The sequence below is a fragment of the Terrapene carolina genome, unplaced genomic scaffold (genome assembly GCF_002925995.2).
Source record: "Terrapene carolina triunguis isolate 2854851 unplaced genomic scaffold, T_m_triunguis-2.0 Scaffold261, whole genome shotgun sequence".
NCBI classification, from domain to species: Eukaryota; Metazoa; Chordata; order Testudines; family Emydidae; genus Terrapene; species Terrapene triunguis.
In genome coordinates this window covers 793,476-805,051 of record NW_020664612.1, presented here as the reverse complement: position 1 = coordinate 805,051, position 11,576 = coordinate 793,476, and positions in this window count along the sequence as shown.

Below are 11,576 nucleotides of genomic sequence, written 5' to 3'. Positions count from 1 at the left end.
CCAACTAAATAATATAAACAAAAGCAAAGTCGAACTGGAGTGTCATTGTCCAAGCTAATAGAAGTGCAGAGAACAAACATAGAAATAAACAAGTTACAGGAATAGTGGGAAGATTTTTAACATTATTCCAGTTTTAATAATCTACAATCCACCACATTCCTTTACCCACATTACTAAGTGGACACTGACCATAAACACAGTCATTGATCATGCTTTCACTTTTGAGTGAAGCAATACACACTGCTCCCTCCAACTGCCAATGATGCAGAAAAAGGTGTGTGAGTTTAGAGGGAGGGTCCTGACTTTGAATGAGATGTAAAGCTAAATGCCTCATCAGTAGTAATTAAAAAATATCCAAGGGCACTTTTTTGCAAGAGTAGGGGTGTTACCCTGGCGTATTGACAAAGTTCAAATTGGAATAGTTACAATCTGCCTTCGTGAATCCGTTTCACTTGGACACAGTATCTTCCTTACTTCCTGCCCTTAACTGTTGGGTAGGGCTGCTGTGTGCTGTTAAACACCTGCTGTTTTTAACCCCAGTGATGGCTGCATTTCAATAGTGAATGGAAGGACATGTAAATAGAGCATGATCCTGTAAGATGCTGAGCACCTCCCATGAGATGCTGAGTGCACTCAATTCCCATTGACTTCATTGAGAGATGAGTATTCAGCTCTTTGCAGGATTGGGCCCAACAGTTTGTAAAGTGCATTGGGATGAAAGACACTGTGTACAAATTTAGATCTAGGGCTATATTCTCTGTTGGTTTAACTGCATGGAAGTCAACAGAGTTACACCAGAGATTCTGGCCCTTCATATTAAAATTTATTTTAACCACCTACAGTTTCTTCAGAAGTTCCCTCCCCCAAGGATCAGAGACTTAGGGAAGGGACATCCAGTTTTGTGGTTGGAGAGAAAAGCTGGCATGCAGCATTGTTGAAGCAATCAGCGGACGCCATGCTGTGTCATCCCTTACTTCTGAGAGAAGACACAATGCAGGCTGCAAACAGAAAAGAGCAGTAGGTGTGACATGTCTGACCCTGAGGCTCAGAGCTCTGCAAAAAACCAATCACAAAGTTGCCTTTGAAAAGGCTGGTAAAGGCATGAGAGCTGCAGTGTCATCTTTAATCCTTTTCTATTTGATTATTTTTGACAGGTGTGTAACTCACCCGCTTATTGTTTAACAAATCCCATCACGTTTTGTACAGTGATGCAGGATATAGCCGCATGCACATGCCCGGGGGGGCTGCTTGTGGAGATCACGGGCTGTCTACATACCGATCAGTGTTCCAGAATAAGAGATAGGACAGAAGAAATTTCACTCAGGAGGATAAACCCCAGTGGGGAAGGGTACACAGCATTAAAGCCACCAGCATGATTGGCCTTAATTGGCCACCTCAGCAAAGTGCAGTGACTAATGAGCCATGGACACTCAACTCCCCTCCCACTCTAGAAGTGGACCCTACATATGAGGGTTGAGGCCCAGTGTGTGGGAAGCTTGCACTGCTGCTGCCTTGGCCAAACAGGACGTCAGTCTCCTGAGCTGTCAATCTGGCAGCATTCACTAACACTAAATTCACAAGGACAAAATGTTTTAACCAGGAGTGGCGTTCTTCCCCGCCAGCTGCTCTCCACTTTCCTTACTTCCCTGTCATGCTGCCTTCCAGAGCATAGCAAAGGGTCAAACTGACAGACCACCTTTCCCCACTATGACAAAACCTACCACCTTCTTCCACTCCTTGCTTACACCCAGATTTGCGCTCATTCAATGTGCCTCTATTTTAAAGTACCCAACTTAACACCTAGGGCTTCCAGAGATGCCACAGATCCCGTTAACTTCAGATCAGCTCTAGGTGACACAAAAGTAACCCCACTAGTGGCTGGTCTCTGTTAGCATTCCCACCCGTGGGAGGCCAAGACATGCTTCTAGAGGACAGTGCTTATCTGGCTGTACTAGCCTGATGCTTTTCTGAATGTCAGAGTCATCCAACTTCTTTTTAAAAAGAAAAATGATTTTGCACCATTAGTGTCATTCCATAACCCTGCATATTAAAAGATTCATGAATTTAGCTAACCCCAATTTGTAGTGCTTGCTTCCCAGTAGAGCTGTAATATCTGTGACACACTTTATAGTCAAGTGGGATGGAAAAAATATCCCCTTAATAACCAGTTTTATTGCTTAGCCATAAATGCTTTGTCTCTGCATGGGTAGGGAGTTGGAGCCCAGGGAATAGATTATTTTCTCATTATTCAATTCACAGTGTTGAATAACTGAGAATAGCAAATACGGATGTGGGAGAGAGAGTAACACATTTTGCAAGCCAAGGAGCACAGTGCAATGAAGTAGAAGCTTCTATTATAAAAGCTAAAATACAATACAAGACACAGACATCCGTGACTAAAGCCTGGCAGGCCATTGGAATGCAAAGACACTATGTAGGCTACCATTTGTTATCAGATACATTGAAAGCAGGGGTCACTGAACCTGTTTGCTGCAGGTTGGAAAGATAGCGTATTTCCCTGGTGGTTTCTATCTCGTGCTCCAAAATCCAACCAATAGGGTTGTTGGTTTTTTTTAAGTTAAAAGGGTGGGATTTTAGAGATTTTTTTCAGTATTGGCCCAACTATTCCACTGAAGTCAGTGGAAGTTTTACCAAAGACTGCAGTGGGAGCAGTTAGACCAATGATGGGCATTTTTGAAAATGCCATCCTTAATCTCTGTTTGCAGTGTAGTTGTAGCCGTGTTGGTCCCAGGATATTAGAGAGACAAGGTGGGTGAGACAATATCTTTTATTGGACCAACTTCTGTTGATGAAAGAGACAAGCTTTCGAGCTCACACAGACTTGAAGTATTGCTTAGTGTAAACTCAAAAGCTTGTCTCTTTCACCAACAGAAATTGGTCCAATAAAAGATTATCTTACCCACCTTGTATCGTTACTTTCTATCAGCTTTTATGGTTGCAAAGATAACCTTCAAAATGTGACCTACTTGTAACCGACCCAGTAGTGTCTGCCTGAGGGCACGTCTTCACTGGCAAATTAAAGTGCTAAAAACCATCTCCACGAAGGGCATAGCGACCACTCCCAGAGCTGGCACACTGTCTACACTGGCGCTTTACAGTGCTAAAACTTGCTGCGCTCATGGGGGTGTTTTCTCACACCCCTGAGTGAGAAAGTTGCAGCGCTGTAAGGTGCCAGTGTAGACAAGCCCTGAGTCTGCAGAGAGCCTGAAGTGATAAGACTGAGAAGTGTGATCTCAGTTGATTCTGAAGTCTAAGGAGGCTATTTAATATGCCAGCATTGTTAACTATTTCACTGCTTGTCAAATCTTGCAAGAAAGATGGATGATCATTTAATGCACAATTCTGCACCAATTAAGGTCATTGTGAGTTTTACCATTGGCTTCAATGGGAGCAGATTTGGGCCTTTAATGAAGATCTCTCAATCAGCTGTGAGTGAAGTCTCATTTTGATGTGACGAATGGGCAGAGCTGAGATTGTGAGCAGAGTTTAGGCAAATGCTGCCACTGGTATCATTAAGCTTATCCCTGACTGAAAGGTTGCATGCTTCCAACCTCAAGAGTTGCCTTCATTACAGCATAGCACATGCCCTGGGGAATGTTAATAACACTTTTAATGACTATGATCTACTGTGTGGTGTTTATCAGCTATTGTGGTTCACCTCAGAGGTGGCTGCATTTCACTGCTGGGTGAGTGATCAATATAGATATACAAACTGTCAGTTTAAAAATTGTAAAAATGCTTTTAAATCATTGAGGGGAAAATATATAAATTTAAGATATTAGTGTAATAAAAGCTACGATGGATCAGGCACTATGTAAAGATATCTACTAATAAAGATCTTATATTGTTCCAGTTCAGTCCTTTCCCAGAATATTTCTATAATTGGCTGTGATGATACATGAAATGATTGGGCTATACTGCATTTGAACCTGTGCTGTTGTGCCCTACAAGCCAATCTATAAATAGTTGGGACCCGGAGCTAAAAGCACCGGTAAGTCCCAATGACTTCAGTGGAACTGTAGATACTCAGCGCTGCTCTCAGAATCAGACTAATCGCAAGTTTTGGCACCATGTGTATGTGCAAATGATGCAGTGACTCACTGAATATATAGTTTAGCGTGTGGAATATGAAAAGGAGAAAGGAAGCTTATGTGAATGGCCAGCTCTCTAGCTGCAGCACTGGGCTTAGGAGATAATGTTACCGATCACATCACGTGCTGTATACAGGTTTAGTCTTGTCTCAGTATCTCCATTTACTGCTCTGCATTGGAAAGCAGCAGGGCTCCTTGGGGTATTTTTTCTTCTTCCTCAGTTGTGGCAGCTTGACGTTAGTGAGTGCTGGAGTATCATGCGAGTCTGAGTAATTGGCTGAGCTCCATAAAGCAGCTATATTCCCATAGTGCCAGAGCCCTTGGAGAGAGTTCTTGTGCAACCTGCCTCCCAGCTTTGCACGCAGCAAATTCCTAGTCGTCTATTTTTCTGCCAACAGGTTGGATTTTGTTTTTGTCAGTGTGTGCAGGTTTCCTTTTCCCCATACCGTTCAGGTGGAAAGGTAGGAGGAGCAATAGGAGCAGGTGGGAGGGGACTGGCTGTCCCTAGTGCAAGCCTGGAGGCTTGTGATTGGGGGGGAGAGTGGAATGAGCCCTTCAAGCACAAAATGAAGGACATGGGTTGAACAATGAAAAAAAATTACTTAACTGGCAGGGCCAGCCTATTGGCTGGTCACATGAGCAAGGTGGCTGTGATCAGGGAGTGCGCAGCATGTGCAGTGCCCCTGGTTCTGGGTCTGGAGACCTCTGCCTGAAGCTGGAAGAGGGTTGCTCTGAAAGGTAATCCTTTCCCCCTGTGCTTATCTTCTTTGCAGAGTACTGCATGAGAGTGAGCCAAGGTGGAGGGGAGACTGGCCTCTGTTCTGTCTGTAACAGCTGTGCTGTCAGCCCTCTGCCTTCCCAAGGCTGCCGCAGGGAGTGAGCAGGAAAGGACTACAGCCCCACCAGGTGAGGATCAAATAGAGGTGACGTGGAGCAAAGTGGGAGCTCGGGGCTGGGGGTCGCTGTGTATGGTGCTTGGTGATAAAGGCAGACTCTGCTCCTTTAGAAAAGGAAACAGGGACTGTTGGATCCACAGGCTCTCCCACTTTCCCTGGGTTCCCCAGCCCCACTGGTCCCTGCTGCTCCCATTTAACCTGTTTGGCCGTGCGGTTGCTCTTCCATCCCTGCTGTGAAAAACCACAGGTGCTTCTGTTACTGTTCTTATACCCATGAGCTCTGCTCTAGCACCAATCTCTATTGTTTGACCTTGGGGGGGTTCCCCTCCTTACCTGCTCCCTGCCATTTGATCCCATGGGCTCCTTTCTACCTGTATTCCCCACTGCTTGACCTTGTGGGCTCTCAGTCTGTGATCCCCACTGGATGATGCTGCAGGCCTCCATTATTCCCCGGACCCACAGGCTTCCCATCAATCCCCTGCTTCTTGACACCCTGGCTCCCCTCCTGTGTGACTTCCTGGATGCCTGCCCCCCTCCCCCCTTTCCCCTTGCACTGTCCCTGTCAACTGTCTTTCTCCCCGCTTCCTGCCTCTCTGAAGTGGCAGCTCACCATAGTATAGTAAATGGCACTATCTTTCCAAACCTCAGCAGTGCCACCTTAATTGTAACATGCAATACTGGATTTAACTCATCTCAACAGAGTATGAAACTATAGCATAGCTCAGGGGTAGGCAACCTATGGCACGCGTGCCAAAGGCGGCACTCGAGCTGATTTTCAGTGGCACTCACACTGCCCGGGTCCTGGCCACCGGTCTGGGGGGCTCTGCGTTTTAATTTAATTTTAAATGAAGCTTCTTAAACATTTTAAAAACCTTATTTACTTTACATACAACAATAGTTTAGTATCAGAGGAGTAGCCGTGTTAGTCTGGATCTGTAAAAAGCGACAAAGAGTCCTGTGGCACCTTATAGACTAACAGACGTTTTGGAGCATAAGCTTTTGTGGGTGAATACCCACTTCGTCAGATGCATGTCGTGAGTATTCACCCAGGAAAGCTTATGCTCCAAAACGTCTGTTAGTCTATAAGGTGCCACAGGACTCTTTGTAGCTTTTAACAATAGTTTAGTTATATATTATAGACTTATAGAAAGAGACCTTCTAAAAACGTTAAAATGTATTACTGGCACGCAAAACCTTAAATGAGAGTGAATAAAGGAAGACTCGGCACACCATGCTGACCCCTGGCATAGCTCAATAAAAGTGGTGCTGCACCACTGACTTCCCAAGGACTCTGCCCCTTGAAACTACTGAGAGGAAAGCAGAGGCTGAGCTATAATTCTGGGGAACACACTGAGATACCCCCTTGTCTGGCTTATGCAGCTTTTGGAGACCCTGGGAGTTGGCCAGAGTCAGCAGTAGATAAGTGATTCTCTTGGGGCTACCTTCTCTCCCCAGATTCAGGAGATAAGGGCCTTGCTGCCTGCCTAGCCGCAGATTGCTATGTTATAAAAATATATAACACCAATGCACGTGTTCTCGCTCCAGAAAAATCCAGCTGTCACCATCTGCACCTTGGACTTTACCTCTTTAGCTTCCTACTACATGAGCTGATCTGACTGTCCTAAACTCTTGCCTAGTGCCCTGCTTGTTCTCCATTGAAGATTGTGGGGGGGCACTCAGTGTCTTTGTTAGCTCAGGATCACATGTTGCATCTGTCCCACTTCTTGTATGACAAGAGGGGCATCTCCAGAAAGCCAAGGCTCCTACTAGCTTGACATTATAGGTCTCCAGCAAAACTGAGCTGCGAGCATTTCTGATTGGGATGGAGGGGGCAGAGGGAAGGGTTCTGACTGGATTACGAAGGAGCAGCATCTGCTGAAGGTTGGAGTAGGTTACCCAAGTCTAGCAGCTCAGCACTCTTTAACCTGTCAGCTCTGGTCTCCCACACATGGCAAGGTGGTGGTTGGTTAGTGTTATAAGGAGAGATATTCACAAGGCAGGGATTGGCCTCCTCCTCTTAAACATCCTTCAGCTTGGACTTTGTGCCAGCCATATTTCATGCTCCCTGTGAGATAGGAGCAAGAGGGCCCAGGTAGTGACTCAGAGGGATGGGGCCTGGAGGGATAGAAGGACCCTCCTCCACCAAGTCTGAATGATTGAATGCTGGCTTTTAGGAAGAGTCTGAGCTCTCAGAAGAGGCTGTAACTTTCATAGACTTCCTCATTCTGCCCCATGGAACAAAACGGTGTTAGTCATCCGAGTCTGAACTTCCGCAGCTGTTTAGAAAAAGGGTTCCAAACCTTGGATTTACCCTGCATCAGCAATACACCCCCCCCAACACATGCCCCCTCCTGAGTTACAGCCAATTAAGTTCCTGTTTCAGGCTTCTTGCTATCCCAAAGCCCCCTCACCCAATCATAGTGGATTTGTGAAGAGATTTGTTACAGGGGCACGTGGCTCTGTCCTGTTTGCTATGAACAGGTGAAAGACGAGTGTGTTTAACTTATTTCTTTGGAATTTACTTTTTGGTTGATAAAGCTGCACCTAATATAAGTGACTCTTGGGTGTATCTTGACCCATAATCTGGTCCCCTTTGGAGAGCCCTGCAGAGGGAGCTGTAGCTGCTGTTCCAGCCAGCTGAACGCCTGAGGCCCCCAGACCTTGACCTCCGTAAACAACAGATCCTTTCACTTCCCATCTCATAAGAAAGGGAAACTGTTTCTTCAGGGAAGGGTTCAGCTTCAAGCAGCTTTGTTGAGAAGTTTGTGGGCCCAGACACAGTTCAGTCCTGGGAAACCTACACTATCTAGGAGCTATCATAGCCCCAAGCTGTAACTTCAAAAGCAGTTTGCATCAAGAGTGTCTAGGAATGGGGCCCATTGGAGGGAAACTGAGATAAGGGTTATCTCTCTGGCCCTCCCTGGTATGCATGATGTGTTTATGGTGGTATTGTCAATGATTTTCCCAGGGCCAATGTCAACACAGTTTATTTGTTGGTCTAATATTACACTGTAATCTACAAGCTTTTGCATTAAGAAGGTTCTTCAGGTATATCAGTGCAGATCAACTACCTCACCTTGCCTAGGCTGGTTTCCTAGAAACTGTTCACACTTTGCAGACCATTTGGGCCTGAAACTGTGCATATGTTGACTAATTTGTTGATCCAATAAGAAGTGTCAATGCCTCTCTTGCCCACCTTTAGCATAGTGTAACTTCCCCCTTCACTCACACTTGAGGATCAGCTCACTGACTTAATGGAGCTGGGTTGATTTTCATCATCTAAAGATCTGTCAGTGTTTTTTGGAACACACCCCCCTTTGCTGTTTGCGTGGCTTTGCACGTCCACTCTCACACCTCTTTCCTCTCAAGCCTGGCTGTAAGTTAGCATGTGGATGCGCATACCCACCCACACAGTCTCTTTGCTTGAAGGGAAAGCTGCACCCACTTTGCTTTGCTCAACAGTATGAAAGGTCACCAGGTGTACAGCACTTGTTACTATAAATAAACGGCACACAGTTTAATTAACAACTTCAGTTACAAATGGCAAGTCAAAGCTCCGTGCTGGAGGCAATTGTCTGGCTGGAAAGTGCTGTCCTTTGTGACGCGGGAAGCGCCAACAGGGCAGTGGTCAACCACTTTACTTTAAGGCTGATTTAGCCATCAGAAGGAACTCCGGTCAGCTCTACACTAAAAAGTCAAGTCAACCCAGCTAAGTTGTCCAGGGATGTGGAAAATCCACCCCCTTGAGCAACGTAGTTAAGCCGACCTAACCCTCGTTGAGGGCAGCGCTAATTCTTCCATAGACCTAGCTACAGCCTCTTGGGGAGGTAGATTAACCACAGTGACGGGAGACCCTCCCATCACTGTAGTGAGTGTCGTCACTGAAGCGCTTCAGCAGCTATAGCGTTTTAAGTATAAACACAGCCTGCGTATAGTTTAACACTGAAGCATTTTGTGTCAGGATTAGTGATCCGAGATTACGAGGGTGGGAAGATAATATGGATAATTATGATTCTCTGCTGGGCACCATTATTAGCTTGTGAAGTAACAGTGCTTTGTCCTGTAGCCACATTTTAAACCATGACAATTCCAGTTGGATATTATCATCCACCTGCTAACTTATTGAAAAGGAAAGGAAGGTGAGATTTAGTGTGCTAAAGGCAGGGCCGGCTCCAGGCACCAAGCACCCAAGCTGGTGCTTGGGGCGGCACCTGGAGGGGGGCGGCGGCGCGGCGCTCTGGCCGCCGGGGGTGGGGGAGAGCCGAGCCCCAGCCGGGGCTCGCCGCCCTCCCCCCAGGGCTCCGGCCGCCCTGCCCCCGGCGCTCTGGCCGCCGGGGGGGGGGGGGAGCCGAGCCCCCGCTGGGGCTCGCCGCCCTTCTCCCAGGGCTCCGGCCGCCCTCCCCCCCGGCGCCCTCCCCCCGGCCGCGAAAAAGCCAGAGCCGGCCCTGGCTAAAGGAGGTGTGTGCATCCCTAGCAGTTCTCCCTCTGTGCTGGGGATGCTGCCGCACCCCCTGTCTTGAAGTGGTTTCCATCATATACAGCAGTGATTCTCAAACGTTTGTACTGGTGACCCCTTTCACATAGCAAGCCTCTGAGTGCGACCCCCCCCTATAAATTAAAAACACTTTTAAATATATTTAACACTATTATAAATGCTGGAGGCAAAGCGGGGTTTAGGGTGAAGGCTGACAGCTCGCAACCCGCCATATAGTAACCTCACCACCCCCTGGGGGGTCCCAACCTCCAGTTTGAGAACCCCTGGTCTACAGGATTTACAGTGTGGTTCAGTGGCTCTCAGCACCCCGGCCCTCTTCTTGTCTTCGCACCTGGTGCCCAATCCTTTGAGCTGGCAGTTGCAGAAGAGATGCAGGAAGAAAAACCCGCGCTGAACTGTCTGGGTATGTATAGCATCGCCTGCAGGGGAAGAGGGTTTGCAGCATCTGGGTTTAATACCACACTTTCTTCTCTCCTGCAAGCAGAGGATGATACTGTGTGTAGGAGTCAGCAGCATAGGACTGGCTGGTGAAAGGTCAGGGCAGCAGGGGACTTGTCCCAAGCTACGAGGAGGAGTTGGAGCTTGCTTAGGTCAGCTGAATAGGGAAGCCTCCAGCCTCATCTCATTCTCCAGCACTGCTGATGGGATGTGGAGGGCCATAGCTGATGATTAGCTGTACAGCCCATTCATCTCACACATTTTGGACAATGATGAGGGAGAGAAAGAACCTGAATGTGCAGCTGTTACCCACAAATGCAGTGAGCTGATAGTTCTCCCATCTATTGTAATCAGAGCACTCACAGGGATGCCCCACAGTTTCATTAAGGGGGGTGGGATGGGGTAGCTATGATTAAAATACTTAAAGGGCTGAAAGAACCAATTTATGTAAGAAGATGGAGAGCTAGAGAGATTTGGTTGGATTACAGAGAGAACTCATGCTGGCTGGATAGGGGGCAGTCTATTAGGATCTGAAGGGTATAAAGGCTTGGGAGGAAGGGGTGTAGAAGTAAGAGTGATGAGCTGGAACTGAGCAAAGGAAAGTTTCAGCTGAAGGGCAGCCAGGATGTCCTTCCACTGAGATCCGTTTGAGCCTGGTGCAGCCTCCTAGGAGGGGGCGTGGTGAAAGCCTCATTGTTTGAGTTATTAAAAGTGGCTTGGCCAGAGCCCTGGAGAAGACATCACAGGGGATGACTCAGTGTTTGCCTCAAGAGAAGTGGGATTTGTTCCTCACCCTCATCTGATTTTTAGGATTGATCAGTCCCCAGAATCTTGGAAAGCTGAAGCAATACAGCTGAGCTTGGCCTAGGTTAAATGAGGAGTGAGGGGTCTGGGCAGGAAACCCAGGGGGAAAAGAAATTCCCTTTGGGGAAACCCTGCATTGAATTGAATGACTGTGTGGCTGAAATCCATGTGGCTGTGCTGTAAAAGGAGGAGAGGGTATCCTCAGTCCTGCCCTGCAGCAGCAGCACTACGACTCAAAACCAGTTCTGCTTCAGTTTGCTCTCCCTCCACCTTTAGGCAGGCTGGGTGTGTGCTCAGCCCCTCTGGGGGACTAGCAATACTTTCCCCTGCAGGCTCTAGGTAGATCCTGGCTCCACAGTGTTTGCACAGCAAGCAAAGCTAGCATGTTTACATACCAGCAGGTACCCAGCCCTGCCTCGGAAACCTGCCCCAGCTAGTGCTGCTTTGGAAGTGTGGTGGGGGTTTTACTATGGAGGGAGACAAGGCAGAGGGCTTGAAGGTCAGCTAGAAGATATGGGTCTGACAAAACTTCCATAGAATAAACCTGGCCATGCCAGAGACTGGGTTAAGAGCTATTGTGTAACCTCCTGTGTCTTTGAGAAGTCAGTAGGTATAGGATTAGAAGCATCCTGTTAGCAATTTTACTTGCAGAGCCTTTACCTGTCAGCCATGCCCTTGATTCCTTCTCATGACACCTGCCCAATCGCCTGCCAGGTGAAGATTTGTTCTCCACTCTCTGCAGTGCTGATGTCAGACAGTCCATGCTTATTCCAGGGAGGAATTAAGTCCCTGGATGGGAACTCAGAAGAGGTGGGCTCTGTTCCCTGTTCT